The sequence below is a fragment of the Protobothrops mucrosquamatus genome, unplaced genomic scaffold (assembly GCF_001527695.2).
Source record: "Protobothrops mucrosquamatus isolate PMUCROS unplaced genomic scaffold, P.Mucros_1.0 scaffold849, whole genome shotgun sequence".
Taxonomy (NCBI): Eukaryota; Metazoa; Chordata; class Lepidosauria; order Squamata; family Viperidae; genus Protobothrops; species Protobothrops mucrosquamatus.
Genome location: NW_015387104.1, coordinates 70,350 through 85,690, shown reverse-complemented (window position 1 = coordinate 85,690; position 15,341 = coordinate 70,350). Strand labels below are relative to the sequence as shown.

The following is a 15,341-nucleotide window of genomic DNA, read 5'->3' as shown; positions in this document are numbered from 1 at the left end:
GCAGCATGATACCGTGGTCCACAGTATCAAAAGCCGCTGAGAGGTCCAAAAGAACTAGGACAGAGGAATAGCCCCTGTCCCGGGCCCTCCAGAGATCATTCACCAATGAGACCAATGCCGTTGTTCCCATGTGACAAAATGTACATAATACATTATATTTTTAAAATAAATTAAAGTGTTATGATGCATACAAACATTTGGACATAGTTCTTCATGTCTGTCTACACCCACCTACCTACCTCTTATGAGATGTGTATGTTTATAGGCTGTACATCCAGCAAGTAATTCCTGCCATTTTTTATTTATATCATGGAGAAATATCAGGAACACTCAAGCAAAACAAAAAAAGTGGATCTGACCCATGAAACACTGTCTCCTTTTTAGCTTCTTAAATTATTCCGTTATCAAATCATTGAAGAATGCGGCCCCGCTCCCTCCCTGCTCCATTGTGAGAAACCCTATTCTGCTGAAGCAGCTTTGCAGCAAGCTCCTTCTGTGCATGGATTAAATGCCTCAGCAGCACAAGGCTCCTGAGAGCTCTTTATTGTTTTGGCACACACTTGCATAGAATATAAATGATTGTTTAATTACACACTATAGTCTCATCACTGGCTAACAGACGGGCATGTGACAGACAAGGTTTAGTTTAAATCTGCCCTTATTTATTTATTAAACTGCTTTGGAAAGAGCAAACAGGCTGATTGGCTAATACAAGGCTGATGTGCTTTGTGAAATCATAAATCCTTCATGCATTTTTACTGAAAAGCCAAACCAAACGGCTTCCCCACTGCTATGGATCAGAATAGAGAACTAAGATCCTGTTAATATGCAGAATCTGGGCCAGTTCATGCAGGTTGCCAAATTCAAAAGAACAGCTGCATTCCTCCTCAACTTTGGGCAGGCCAATAGCCATGCAGAGAAAACTCAGTGTGAACTAGACACTGGTTTGAGCCTCATGGATCCCCTTTATGGAGAGACAGTTTTTAAAAATGCAATAACAATGTCTGAAAGTGTCTGTGGCAATCTTCTGCCACACGTTGGCACAAGCTGGTTTGGTACTTAGCAACCCAGGTTGGCACAAGCTCAGATTCACCGATTGTAATTTGGCAGCTCCATGGCCTTTTAAAGAGTGTCAGTGATTTGGGGGAATGGCTGTCAATTCAAACTCCCTCTTTCCAGCTTTCTTGTGCTGCATCCAATAGCAATATTTTTTTCCTCCACTGTTTTCCTCTATTGCAGTCAATAGCCCAATAAATGAGAGTGAGAAAGTAAATTTATGAACTTGGTTTTCTCCCATATTAAAGGGCTATCTCCTCATCTTTTTATTACTTAATTTGGCAGACAGAAATCCCTTTCTGTCTTTTTTTATTTAAATTACTGCTTTGGAGAGATAAATTATGGCTCTGAAGTCAGAAGACAGAGAAAACAAGGATAATGTCTCTCTATTTCTGTAGGGAGCCATGGAGATGACCTTGAAGAAACTAGCCAGAAACCATTAAGAGAACAGCAGGTGCATCAGGGTGAAGGAGCAATAGAGCTCAAACGAGGCCAATGTAGAGTGCACGTGCTTATAACAAATTTGGAATAATTTGCTAGAAATCTGGGGTGGAATGATTTCATTCTATCCTGACCAGTTTCAAGAAGGACTTGTTAACAAGCTGAGAGATGAACTGATGACACAAGGCACCCCAGATAATTTGGAAGAGCTGGTTCAACATGGTGTGTTAATAGATAGTTATTGTAAGAGTTGAAGTATAGAAGAAATAGCAATAAAATCTCTCTCCCTCTGTAATATTTCCTCCCCATTTGCCTGGGCCTCTTTAAAATCCAGTACTGGAGTCCCAGCAAATTGGAGCAATCAAGAAAACTTTGTTCCAGGAGAGAATCAGAGAAGAAATATCAGATAATGCCTTTGCAAGGAGCTCTCAGACATCTAGCCAGATCTTGTACAGTTAAAGTTCTGAATGAACAAAATGTTGCACATGTGGATCTACAGCCTGCACAGTAAGCAAATGTCTGACTTGCTCAAGGCCACAGCTTTGGGAAACTTTGCAGGTTCTCTTCTTCTTCATGAGACCCTCAGACAATTCAAGAGAACTCAGACAACAGGCAAGCATATTTTATTATTCCTGTTACTCTTTCTTTAGAAGAGTATTTAGAGTATTTAGAAAGGTTGGAAAAAACAACTCTCAGACTTGGAGGCAACAGCCAATTTTATAAATGAGCTGCAGCACAAAAGTTTAATTTATTGATTTAGATGCTGGAAAGGCCAATGCTGGTTAGAACAATTGATGGGCAGATGCTACAAGCTGGGCTTGGGTTGTGATGTGCTAACCCTTTACAACTGAAATCATACAGAATTCTTGCCACTCAATGTTTTTGCTTCCTTACAGATTCCCAATGTGCTGAGGATTGGTTGACTACAATTACATAATCCAGATGTGCATTAGGAGCCAAGGACAGTTTATTTTCCATCAATGAAATGTCAACAACACTGATTGGAAGCTTTTTACTCTCACCCTTCTCCATACCTGTTTGGTGCATTGACTCTCCTACCTTACCAGAAAAATACTCTTGACTTTGTGGATATGTTTGAGGAGGAAGAGAAGGTAATTGTATTACCTCTCTACCAGACATGTAACTACCTTCAAATTGAAACCAGGAGTCCAGATTCCAGCTAGACGTACCAGATTCTACTCAAGAATTACCCACATTGAAGGAATTGCTGGATGACAGTTTGAAGAAAGAGTTTATTCAACCTTCCTAATCTCCAGTGCCTATACTAACAATATCTATCCCTACAGGAGATGGTTCTTGAAGACAGTACATGATTATGGATTCCTGAACCAGATAATTGTTAGGGACTACTATTATTTGTCTCTTATTTCACATACCCTAAGCTTTTTTTCAAAAGACATGAAGCCGGACTTGAGAGACCCTTACAATTACATAAAAGAAGTACACAAAGACTTAATGGCATTTGTTATCAAATAGAGCAAACTCGAATACAAAGTACAGGTAGTCTTTAACTTACAACTACAACTGACATCAGAATCTCAATCATCGAGTGAAGAAGGTAATGACTGTAATCTTGGCACTCCTGGTTGCAGTCTTTAAATGATGTCATGGGCCATTAAGCAGCTGCAGTTCCAAGTAATAGCTTTCCCTTTCAGGTTATTTATGGTTTCCATCCTCATGCATAGTTATAACTCCATTCTGGAGTTTTTGGAATTCCAGGAGAGGCAATGGTTAGCTAAGACATCTCTAGAGGAACAAAAAACTAGGTGATAAGCCTAGTTTTACAGAATCTCCCTGGACAAGGAGAGGATGAGAGATTACCCACTTATGTCCCAAATGGCTGGCCCTCATGGTGAGACCTCACAATAGTAGTGACCCAAAGGTCTAAGCTCCAGGAATTAAGAGAAGCCATCAAGCTTTCAATCACAGAGGAACCTTTAAAGACACTGGGTTCATCCAACCTCATTTCCTAAACATTATTGGATTTATAATCATTTTAAAGTGAAAGGCGCCCTCCCAAGCCATAAGTTTGAAAAAAATTACATGGTGAGTAAAATTTCATCCAAAAATAGAGGTTAATTTCATTCTGGGAGTGTCTGTGCACACTGAGTGATAGGGGAGACACTAAGGAAACAACAGGAGCACATGCATTGAGAGCCAGCTTGGTCTAGTGGTTAAGTGGGAGACTGTGAGTTTAAGTCCCACCTTAGCCATGAAAGCCAGCTGCATGATTTTGGCTCAATCACTCTTAGCCCAACCTACCTCACAGAGTTATTATTGTTGTGGGGAAAATAGGAAGAGGAATAATAATAAAGGTGGATATCAAACAAACAAACAAACAAACAAACAAACAAACAAACAAACAAACAAACAAAATATGCATGCCTTATGCCCAGGACAAAAGGACAGTATTGGAATGAGAGACTAGCTCCCCACTGACTCCTTGAGATATATGAGGGAGGGATCAGAAAACATAGTCAGACTTGCAAGATTGTCCCAAAGGTGCTTTTTCGAAAGGCACTGAACTTTCTTGTATTTTTCCTTGAAAATGTTTCGTTTCTCATCCTTCTTCAGTTTTAACTTCAGTTTGGGACAACCATGACCTGAGAATCTCCATAGAGACTTGCAAGATTATATTACTAGTTCTAGTAATAGCTCTATTCATAGATTCTATATACTTAGTCAATAAAGTATAGTTTTATTATTGTTGTGAGATCTGTTTGCTGATCTGTACAATTTCACAGGAAGAACATAGGAACAGCAAAACTTTACTGACAGCTCCATCTTAGCCCAAATGAAAAGTAACAGAGAAAGTCACCAAGAAAGAATGTTGTCAGGATTTGCTTATCATTTAAAAGTTCTTTACAATGATCTACTTTTTTTTATAGAATGACTGAATTTATGCAGATAAAAACAGTGGGATGTGTTGATGAAACAGACATTTTTGAGCAAAAGCAAAAAGAGAAGAAAATAGTGGAATTAAAAACCATAGGAATTGATTCACGTGAAGCAAAGGCTACTCAATTTGAAAATTCTGATACTTGTGCCCCCACGATCCATTTATAAAGTCTATTTGTGTAAAAATAATGTCAGTCTGTAAACAGTCTGTCTTTTCCCAAAGAGAGATTGACCGTCTTAGCTGGGGGACAAGCAAGAAACTCTGGTTTCAACATGTTGCTTCTAGAGATACTTTACCATTTGCTCTCCTACTTTTCTTTTTTGTTTCTGCTTCATATTTTTCATTTGGTCTTTTAAAAACCTTTTGCTTTTGCTTTTGCTTTTTCAATGTGCAACCTTCTATACAATTTTTGTTTTCTTTTTTTAAAGTCTGTCTCAGTTTGGATGGATGGATGAATGGTTTTACTTATGGAAATAGAATTTTACATATAGGTTTTTAATGTCCAATTCCTTTATGTCATCTTTAGTCATTTTCTGAAATGTAAAAGGCCTTAGATTTAAGTATCTAAATAAATTGAGCAATATACAGTCAGAATTTTTTTTTTAAAAAAAATTATCCTTCATAAGTCAAAGCTTTTTACTTAAGGGATAGATTGCTTAGATACTTATGAGTAGAATATGAAAACCTACAAGGAAATAGTCATTTTGATTAATAATGTTTCAATATTTGTAGTGGAATATGAAATAAATGATTCAGAAATATTTAATTGTTTAAATAACACTGATTTTAATGATTTTCCTGCATTTACTAATTCCTATGGGCTTACTAAGGATCATCAAGGTGTTTTTCATAGAGGTTTGAATGTCTTTTCATTTTAGTTGTGCATGATTTAATTATGTCTGGACATTTTAATCAAGTTTTAGGTCTTTTTCAAGACTGTAATATTGTTCTAGCTAATTTTATTTCCCCTACAGACTTCATTGTGAATATATAAATTGTTCTCTTTTTTTCTGAATTGTTGGACAACTTCATATAAATAAGTAGGCATTCAAGTTTGCAAAAAGATGTCATATTTAAGTTTTATGTAGAGACTATGTTGCTTTCTGTTCACTTATGCATTTACTGACACACAATTTAGCCAGGATGACTATTTCCTAGATGGATCTGTAGCCTTCCAAAGATAATACATAATGCTCTTTTTTGCATATACTTTTATGTCTTTAGGAATTATAAATACCACTAAATCTATGATTGGATCCTGCAGCCTTCATTGTGATCATAGATCAAGGACTATCTGTATAGCAAAAGAGATTACTCTTTGATGATGAAAGACAATACCATCCCAGATGCTAATACATTTGCTGCCTGCTTATTAATTGACATTTAATCAATCTAATGGAAAGACTGTTATTTCCTCATGTCAAGGTTTAAAAACTGTGTTGCCTTTCATATATATTATATTTTATATTTTTTTGCACTGCATTTCTTCCTTTTTCCTATTCAAATATTAGACCAATAGAAATAAATTAAAAATTAGAAAACCAATAGGGAGGATTTGAAAAGTTCCATCTCTAACTTGTCAAGTTCCTCTGGTTTCTTATGATTGTTTCAACAGCAATAGGTGTAATTATATTTTCCTTATTTTTAAGGTCTCAGGAACACAGCCCATTCATTTCTTCTCCCGGACACGTATAAAAAGCCTATTTTTAAATCTGAAAAAAAAGGAGATTTCTATCTCTAAATCTGACATTTAAAAAAAAATCTTAAAGGCCAATTTAAGAGTAACTGAAATGTGTCAGTTTGACAAGTTTGGAGACAGAACAAAAGAGAACAGGTAAACAGCTCTGTTTACTGCTGTAAAAATTCTTGGTGAGAATATGCTGATTTAGATGTTGATTTCCTCGGCTTGACCCCTTCTTTTTTTCTGAACAGCTCAATGAAATATGAAAGCTTATTCATCTTTTCCTCCAGAATATTAATTCAAGAAAATGTCTTCAGGAGGTCAAACTGTTACATTTTGGAGCAAAGGAGTTATTTCAAGTTCACCGCTAACAGAAATTGTTCTGGTTTAAACTATGAACAGTTTTATAGATTTAGTTCTATTTTTAAATTCACATTTTGTTTTAGTATAAAAAGGCACAGTTAATTCAGAACTCATTCATGTGGGAAGACTATTAATGGCATTCATATTAGGAAAATTACTTGCAGCAAAAGTAAAATAAAAGTAGGATTGGCAGTATTGTATAAAATAAAAAGTATAGTAAAAGGTTAATGGTGGCAGGCAGGCATCTACTCATTTTAGAATGGAAAAATATAGGATTGCCTTGATGCTACTTTAGTGTGAATGAGTTGTCCTGATGTTTTCTCAAAAATTCTGGGTTCCTTAATAATTCTCTTCCTTAATACCGGTAATTAGAATTTTGGTCTAATTTAATATTTTGGCCCTCCGGAAGAGCCTAAATACATGGCTTTGTCACTTGGCCTGGGGCCCCGATAGGAATCTGCTGCATTAGAAGTGGCTGATGAGTTAGAGAAGATTCTTATCCCCAGGCTGCCCATCATACTGGTTTTTAACCTTTAACTTCTTTATTCAATTTTTCTAATTTTAACTCTTTTTAGTGCTTTGTAACTTTTTATTATTTTAAGCTATCCAGGGACACTATCAATGAAATGAATGGCATAGAAATTAAATAGATAGATGATAGATAGATAGATAGATAGATAGATAGATAGATAGATAGATAGACAGACAGACAGACAGACAGACAGACAGACAGACAGACAGACAGACAGACAGATGAGAGAGAGAGAGAGAGAGAGATGATAGACAGATAGGAGACAGAGAGAGAGAGAGAGAGAGAGAGAGAGAGAGAGAGAGAGAGAGAGAGAGAGAGAGAGAGAGAGATTTTTACCCTACTTTCCATCTCCCATATGTATTAAAATGGACCCTGAAGTATGGCAGCGTTGCTAGTACAAAGTTTGTGAATTGTTCAAAAACATTTTGCTATGTAGGGCTTTTGTCTTTACATTCTGGTAGGGAAAAGGTTCTTAATTCCTTTTTTTTCACCAGATGTACTGGCGAAAGAGAATCAGATGGAAATGGGATGGTGTTCTAACTTCTGCATCAAAATCTTTTACGCAGCAAATTGTGCAAGCATTATAGAATTATAGATCTGAAGATTAGCAGCCATAAATTACTGATAATAGATAATTGACAAAGATAATATTTTCATGTAGACAATTGCAACGTTGCTTCTAACAACTTTCTTGCTTTGACCTGCTCATGGATGCTGCTGGAGAAGGGAGAATGTAAAAATGAGGCGTCCTTGATGTTCTCTGAGCTTGATTGTTTTCTTGCAGACGTTTCATTACCCAAACTAGGTAACATCATCGGTATTGGTGGGACATGCTGTTGTAGGCATTCATGCAGGAAAAAAAGTTGCCCCTTGGTGGAAGTATGCCTATAGGCAAACTTTTCCCATTTGTGTGGTGTCTGAAGTGTTTGATGCCCATATTTATTTATTATTTATTATTTTAATTTATATACCGCCCTTCTCCCATAGGACTCAGGGCGGTTCACAGCAATAAAGAATATTTATAGCTCAGGGTTGACATGAGGGGTTCCTTGATGCTCTCTGAACTTGATTATTTTCTTGCAGATGTTTCATTATCCAAATTAGGTAACACTGGTCAGCACTGATGATGTTACCTAGTTTGGGTAAAGAAGCATCTGCAAGAAAACAATGAAGCTCAGAGAGCACCAAGGACCTCCCATTTCAACCCTGAGCAATAAATATTCTCCTTTATTAATATAAAAATATGATTTTTCCCTGTGTGAAGCAGGGGTGAAGGGAGTTTTGTTATTCAAGGGGGAAGGTAGTGACTGCATGACAGTTTCGTACTTCTCTATTGGAAGGGAGCCCAATTGACTGCTCTGTTCCTACTTGTTCCAGCTTCTGATGGAGTGAATACAGTCAGAGGTATGGCTTCAAAACATTATGGAATAATGGAGAATAAAAACAGTGCTACGCAGAAATGCCCTTAGACTTTCCTGTGATCTACCATCAGTGTAAAGGTTACAGTGTTCTGTGAAAGTTTATTTTTTCCTTTCCTATATGTGATTGCCTACCTGAAAGCAGCAAAGAAGAGTCCCAAGGCATGGGAGTGACATTTGATATCTTTCCTTTTGAAGTTGGCTCTGAATGGTTTTGTGGCAGTGCAAAGTTGAGGACATCCTGGAAACCCAATTGGGGATGACCTCTTAATGCCTTCAATAGCCATCAAACAAACATAGCATCTCCACTGCTGCAACCCCACCTGGGAGAAAACTACACTAGTGGAGTTGCTACCAGTCAATTAATGTCATATAGTCTCTGTCAGGGAACAGGCAGAACAAGTAAAAGTGATTTTTCTATTTCTTGGCAATCCATTTTTTTAAAATATAGCTTGATTTATTAAGCTGTAGATTTTTTTTGACCTGGAAAAAAAGCTCAGATCAATCAGATTTGCCTGCTCAAGTGCATGTTTCATATCTTATGAGTCACTTCATAGCTTACTTTACAAAGCCAAAAAACTAGTGGGCGTTTGATTTCTAGGGGGAAAAAAGAAGCAATAAATTCTGAGAATATTTACGGAGGATAGGAAAAAATATGTAATATTTAACTATCTACTAGAATGTAGAAGGATAAAAAATTAATTCAAGACAAGGGTATGTGTGCTTGCAATCCACTCAACTTCTCTGAAGTAATCAACATATATTTATCCTATTCCAAAGGTGGCCAATGTTATGTTATGGTTAATTATAATGCTCTACTTCAGTCTTCTCAAATCTGGTGGGCTGACAATATGTAAAGACTGTGGTTTCCTCCCTAGAAACTCCCATGAATGCTTATACTGCTGTAACGTTTTGCTTTGTATAATTAAAATAATTATTCTGGTCCATAAGAAAATGCAACAAAATCCACAGTTGGACCATAGGCTTTTTAATGTCCAACTAAAAACAATTATTCTTACATTTTGGTTGGTCTTCATAAAAATATTGCCCAACTGTGGATTTTGTAATCTTCCTGAATCGTTCTCTTTTAAGTAACAATAAATGATGTTCCTTTGAACTGCTTTGGAATTTGGAACATTTTATTGGTTCAGCAAATCTTATATGCTGTGTATATTATCCTTTTGTTATCAGTCCAAAAATCTCTTGTGGCTTTCTAAGCATAAACAATTGAAGATGATGATCATAAAAAATATTGCGCCTGATATATAATCTCCTTTTCTTGGATATTTATCAGACTTTGGGACTGATCCTGCATAATTTTTAAAACTTATTTGAACAGGTTTTAAATTGGTTTTTTTAAAGTACCTGCAGAATATGCAAACTGATTTTAAAATAGTTATCAGACGGGTTTAAATACTGGAAAAAATGAATTCACTTCAACTCATTTTTGCATTTTTTTGATAGGTGGCAAATCCAAATTGAATGTTATATAATATTGACATCCATTACTGTATAAAATACTCAGTCAGGTGAGAGATTGGGGTTTAAATTCCTTTCAGCCATGAAGTTTGTATCATGAAGTTTGTAGCAACCTTTCCTTACAAAGCTGTTTCAAGATTGAAATGGTGATAGGATAATTCCAGTTGCTGACTGAGGGAGAGACTTATGCGTACCTAGGTACCCCAACTCCAGCAAGGACTAAAAGTAAATTACTTTGCCCAACACCACTTGAAAAGACAGCATTAGAAAAAATATTGAACAATGCTGTAATTCTTCTCTTTCATTTCTCAGCCCTCATTAACAAAGATGACCATCTTTGTTTAAAAGACCAAAGTAAGAGTTACCACAGAAATAATATTACAGGCCATGCAGCTGTTATTCATGGGATTCATCATCTAAAGCTCTCATTATCATGGCTATTATTTTATGGACACATCAGTTAAAGTTCTACTTAAAGTGGAGTAACTGGACATAATGTTGACACTGTCACATATTTCAGTAAAGCTTCTTGGGGGTTCCTTGATGCTCTCTGAGCTGATTGTTTTCTTACAGATGATTCATTATCCAGTTAGATAACATCATCTGATGGTGTCACCTAGTTGGATAATGAAATGTCTGCGAAAAAACAATTGAGCTCAGAGAGCAGCATAAGCCCCTAGGTTCAATCCTGAGCTACACATATCCTGAATCCAATAATTCTACATATCCCTCCTTTATCTCATTTTCTATTACAATCATTTCTTTAGTACTATTCCCCTTCCCTTCAGGAGATACCTATAATTTCCCTTTCTTTGTAAACATACTTATTAGTAAACTTAAAGCTTATCTGAAATTCTAAAATAAGACTTTTTATCCATAGGAACTATTTTCTGTTAACATTCACATAGTTACCAGCAAGCTCAAAACATGTGTAATCTTCGTTATTAAATTTAAAACATATGGTTTTGAAAACCATAGATTAGAGAATAATATAAAGTAATAAATAATTTATGTTAAAAGCAGGTCTATATTTTGGAACTGTCCACACCATCACTGATAATGGTGAATGGCATCTCTTCCAGTTGCTATCATCAAAATAATACCATGTGAAAATCGGCTCTTCAAGTTTTATTCTCATGAAAAAAAAAACAATTCTGCTTTTCTACTCATTCCCAAGGCACCTTATTTATTTAGTAATGTTTTAGAGTTCCTTTTGGAAGAGTGTTTGAACTTGCTTTGTAGTTATGAAGCAATAGAAAGGATTGTTGCTATTGTTCTGGCTGTTACACATTTGTCTCTTCCTCTGCAGCTTTTATCCTTGCATTGCAATAAAAAATGTACAAGATCCTTCACAATGATTTTTTTTTCTGGGATTTAATGAAAGCATGAGAAGTCATAGAAGCTGAAAAAAGCTGAACAGATGATACATTTGTTGGATCAAATCTAGACATAAACAAACAATAAACAAGCTAAATCTTAGGGCCATACAAAACTTCAGATTTTTTTCAACTGTTGTAGCTTTGTTTACATAGGAAAGTAAATTGAGTCCTTCTATGTGGTTGAAATGGTCCTCATTAATTGATTATGGTATGCTTTATTTCTGCGGCATTCTTTTGTTCAGGACATCATGGATTTACTATGAATCTTGGTGGCATTCTTGCCAAATTCAGTTGTGACACAGCCTTATTCTCTGTTAGGATTTGTCAGACAAGAACCTCTACAGCTTCACCACATTCAGTGTCTGCCTAAGTTTAAATTCAGCTCTGGTTATTCATAAGGTAGCCTTTACCACCGAACAGTTGAAATAAATACAGTAGCTCCACCCATAACCATCTCAGTAAAATGGAATAGTTGTGATTTAAGAAGTATAGGGAAGTTTCAGTAAGAAAATGCTAAATACTATGTAAGCTTTATTCCTAAGGAATAAAGTAATGAAATCTACAATAGAGATTTGTATATCTGAGTGATCTTAGTCTAAAATGAAATTACACTGCCCAATACTACTTGAAAGACAGCCTTAGAAATAGTACCGAGCATGCTGTAATTCTATATTAAAATATTCTATAATAAAAACACAATGTATATACAGTATATCCACACAGTTTTGTGGGGAAATTTTTTTTTATAGTTAAGGATTTCTAATTTGGAGCCTTAAGACTGCAATTTTAAATCTCTGTTGAGTCATTCCATATTTTTAAGGGTGCTTTTTGTTGAGTTATTTTCTGGAGGAAGGCTTTGTTTTCAGTAGCATATGGCACATTCAAGGTATGTTAACTCCGAGGCCCAGATGATTCAGCACAGGGTAGTTATCTATGGCTTCTCTTATGTGGACACTTCATTTGCCACTTAATTGCATGCATCCTCAGTTCAGGCAGACGGAACGCAAACGGTACAATCTCATCTCCTTAAAGACAAATCTCTTGACAGAGAAAACTGCTGACAAAGAAAGGAAAGGGAGGGAGAAGGGAAAAGACCACCCATTAACATTTTCCAGCATCAAGAATGCTGTGATGGGAGATTTCCACAGAAATTTGTATCCAGCTGGCACAATCTGCACATGCTGTGAAATTTTGTGCAAAATGCAGCTCAACAAAGAAATGAATGAGAAAGTGACTATGAAAGTCCAGTTGCATACTCTCACCCTACATGGAATTAGGAGAAGAATCGTTGTGGACGGAGGAGTCAATTAGACTAAATGCTGCCACACTTTGGGGATTGTTTTATTAATGAAAAATGGCTAGTACAAATAAGGAGACATGCTAGGCTTTGAAAAGGCAGTCATTATTTGATGGGATATACACTTGTGTGTGTATGTAAAGATGTTTCCAAGTGCTGGGGCAAAAGAAGGTTCATCAGTGATATAGCGACAAGTTGGTAGAGATTGGTCAAATTGACTCTCCCCCTTTTGAAGGCTATTTTGTTTTATATTTACTGTTTTAAAAATAACATGTCTTACTTTTGCTTCCAACAAGAAACTTGAGAGAAATTATGCCACAGTTTTTAGCTGTTTGTCCTTTAATTTGGGTGGTGCCTTCCCCATCTCTTCTAGAAATCACAAGACTTAGGGAAGAGCTACACCGGTCCCTTGGACTGGATGTTCTCTACCCTTATACTAAAGGAAGCCATGCAAAGTTCTATTTGATGAGGAAGTGAGGGTAAAAATGGGCATGAATCAGTGTAACCCATACAAAACTTGCATCTACTGTATTTATTTGGCATTTCACAAGCACCACCAAGAGCAAAAGTTAAGGGACTTGTATAATCTTGCACTGTGTTTTTGCCAGTGCAAGTTTTTTAGCTTAGATAAAGCTCTTTAGCTTTGATTTCAGCACATAATTTGTATATTTTCCATTCTGAATCTCCCATAAATATCTGGTGATAGGATTCTCCTCCATTTTGGTCATCTCATAGAAAATGCAAAATTGGAAGGTGTGTTTTACTTTCCTTTACATTCTTAGCATACTATATCCTGAAATCAGACTACATCCTGAAGAAAGATGGCATTACAGTATTGTTTTCTGAGATGCCAAGAAAGAGATATCAAGATAATCTCACACAGTTTAATAGTTATAAAAATTGACTTCTTCTAAAATTTAAAAAAAACATTTCTCTGTTTCATGAATTTGAAATAAAATACAATATTGGATAGTAGCCAGATTTAAGCATTTTTTCCCTCTCTGTCCTTCTTCCCTACGATCTTACTACCATAAATCTCAGTGTTGGTGCAACTGTGCAACTTCTGGCAGACAATATTACACAAAGTATAGTTTTACAAATTTTCTTTGCTATTAAGTCACATTCTCCACAAGGAACAGCAGTTAATAGTGGCTGCCTCTTATCCTGAACCTGCATAAAATCTACCTTTGCAACANTGGTGCAACTGTGCAACTTCTGGCAGACAATATTACACAAAGTATAGTTTTACAAATTTTCTTTGCTATTAAGTCACATTCTCCACAAGGAACAGCAGTTAATAGTGGCTGCCTCTTATCCTGAACCTGCATAAAATCTACCTTTGCAACATTCAGATATTATAATCTTAGGGGCATATTTTAAAATACAATTTCTGAAGAGGCTGTTACATGCAGTCAAGATTGTAGTCAGGATAATTTTATTGCCTGGAATGCATAAACCCTGTGCTAATTTTTGTCTTCAAAATGGTCATTTTATTGAGCTTGTTCAAATGATGGAAATAAACTCTATTTGCTAAACTCACACTGCTTTTTATTTATCTCTTTCATAAATTGTTGTACCATCCAGGTCCATAAATAGACATTAAGGACTAGCCTCAGGCTACTTGAACCACTTCATAGACTTCTACAATTTCATCAGAAATCCACCTAAATGGATTATAGTGCAATGTTAACAACACATACTTTGCATGCAAAAGATGCCAAGCTGAATCCCAGAGAAGTGTTGTGTGTCAGTGTTGGGAAACAGGCAGTTAGATGGGCGAGTTATTTAACTGTGGCCATGCATGCTTAAACTGCATACTGAATCAACCCATTTTCTGGGATTGTACCAAATTTCTTATGTTCCTATACCCAGACATCTTTGAGAATATTTTTGCAACTATATGAGCTAGAAATTTGGTTTGACAGGGAGCACAGTTAATAATGAATTCTCGTATGTTTCTGGAACTTTTGAACTGTAGCAGAACCACATCAACCACTTCTCTTTTTGAACCCCTGTTGAATACTATGTTGTTATTAATAACACTGTAATACTGTGTGGGTCCCCAAAGAGAGTCTATAAAATGGCTGTACTGCTCTTGAATGGCTGAGCTGTCCCTGTGATTATACTGTTTTAACCTTTGTACTTTCTGTATGGATTCTTTACTTTTGATATTTTGGCACTGTTTATTGAAAGACTAAAGCAAATCTTTCTACAGCGAATTGTAAGAAAATCTTTAGACCAAAGCATTGTGGAAAATTAAGATATGCAGAGGAGAAACAAGGAATGAGGCATGCCGATATAAATAGAGCAAATGACAATCTATCTTTACCAAAATATATTACTTATTGCCTACGAATATGGACAGAACAAGATCAAATTACTAGAAAAGAAATTAAAAGAACACTAAACTGTCAGTAAGAAGCATGGAAACCATTTTAACTTGTCTGACATAAGAATGCTATTTGAAAGAGTGTGGGAAACGTCTCTAAAAATGCAAAACAGGTTCCTGTTTCATCCCACCCCACCCCGCCACACCCAAAAAAGCTTGAAATGCAGGAACAGCTTCACAATTTATTTTTGTTATTATTTCTCCAAATTGGTCAAGCTGATGTAAATTACAAAATTGGTTCATGGTGGACACAGTATATCTGGGCTACAGAAATCCAGATAGCTAGATGGAAGCAAACAGCAAAGTTTGCTCATTGGCAGTCTGGTGTTTTGTGAACAGAAGCAGTGACCCTAATAGTCATAAAACACCTACTTACAAAAAAAAAA

At 36.0% G+C, this 15,341-nt stretch overlaps 1 protein-coding gene across 1 annotated transcript in view; it reads right to left on the bottom strand.

Annotated features, from left to right (window-relative positions):
• The window catches only part of LOC107290164 (transmembrane protein 178B-like), a 33,947-nt gene that overhangs the window by 4,649 nt on the left and 13,957 nt on the right, over positions 1-15,341 (bottom strand). The gene's annotated exons all lie outside the window — the stretch shown is intronic.